The 1,207-nt window shown below is 65.5% G+C and overlaps 1 protein-coding gene across 1 annotated transcript in view; it reads right to left on the bottom strand.

The window, feature by feature from the left end:
- Positions 1 to 1,207, bottom strand: part of PLXNB1 (plexin B1) — a gene marked incomplete in the record, with an annotated part of 39,138 nt that overhangs the window by 36,923 nt on the left and 1,008 nt on the right.

Genomic DNA, 1,207 nt, shown 5'->3' with positions numbered 1-1,207 from the left:
CACCGCTCGGTGTGCGCTGCGGCTGAGCCCCAGGCTTCCTGTCTGCAGAACGCAGGCAGGGCTGTGCTGACCGCACACGTGACTGTGTGTGGGGCTCTGGCAGCACAAGCCCAGGCCACTTTCCTCTTGGTACTCGCTCCCTCTCTGGGCCTGTAGCTCCTTGAAGGCAGCGAGTATGGCTTTTGGTTCGGGGGCCCCAGTAACTTGTGGGGATGTTTGCAGGTACTCCCTGCAGGGCAAATGCACCCGTGTCCCACCAGTGAGTCCCAGCTAGGAGGGGAGATAGCTCCACACCTCTCTCCAAGCCGCTCTGCCTCTCCAAGGGCAGGTGTTGGTCCCACTTTTATTAATGACCAGGCCAAGAGCAGACTGAAAAGGCTGGTTTGGGGCCAGGCCTCACGTTCAGGATTCCCACAGCCAGGACTGCCTGCCCACTCCGTACGTCTCAGGCCCTGCCCAGGCTCACAGCCAAAGCCTAGCCCTGCCTGTGCCCAGGCCTGCCACCCAGGTGTCTTCAGGGCCCACCTTTCTCTGAAAGCTCTTCAGCAAGGCCAGGGAGCCCTCACTTGTCTGCAAAGACCAAGCACCTCCCACCAGCCTCTGGAGCTGTCCTCACCAACCCCGGGGCTCACACCGGCCCCTCGCACCTGCAGAGGGGCCACCCCAGCGCACTTTTACCTGTCCCGGGAGTTAGCGGGAAACTGTCCTCCCCTTTCCTCTCCACTCCCAGGGGCCACCAAAAAGGCCAGTTACTCATTGACAGCGCAGCGGTGCGCACTGCCCGCCCTGTTTTCTGCGTATTGCGGTGGGGTGAGGGGATCGGCCATACAGTAGGCACCCGAGGGGGACCCAGAAGCCGGGGCCGTGTGCAGAGGGGGTCTCCCGCTGGGTGTCAGGAGGCTCGAGGTCTTGGTCAGTCCGCCAAGTGCAGCCTGGAAGGGCTGTCGCTACCTCGGTGAAGCCTCGACCTCTCCAGTCGGCTCCCGGTCGCCCCCCACCCCCGCCGCGGGCGCGGGACAAGGACCCCACCAGTGGCCCGGGGAGGGCGGGGAAGGGGCCGGCCGGTCGCCCGCGGCGGCGGCAGCGAGGAGGGGGCGGGCAGGAGCAGCTCCACCTCCTCTGTCTCCCAATCGCGTTACAGGCGGAGCCGCCAGAGTTTCTCTTCGCGCAGAGCAGTGCGGTCCCAACTCTCAGGACCGCCGCGGCC

Source organism: Tupaia chinensis, unplaced genomic scaffold (genome assembly GCF_000334495.1).
Source record: "Tupaia chinensis unplaced genomic scaffold, TupChi_1.0 Scaffold149184_1, whole genome shotgun sequence".
Classification (NCBI taxonomy): Eukaryota; Metazoa; Chordata; class Mammalia; order Scandentia; family Tupaiidae; genus Tupaia; species Tupaia belangeri.
The sequence above is the reverse complement of the archived record's forward strand: the minus strand, read 5'-3'. Positions and strand labels throughout refer to the sequence as shown.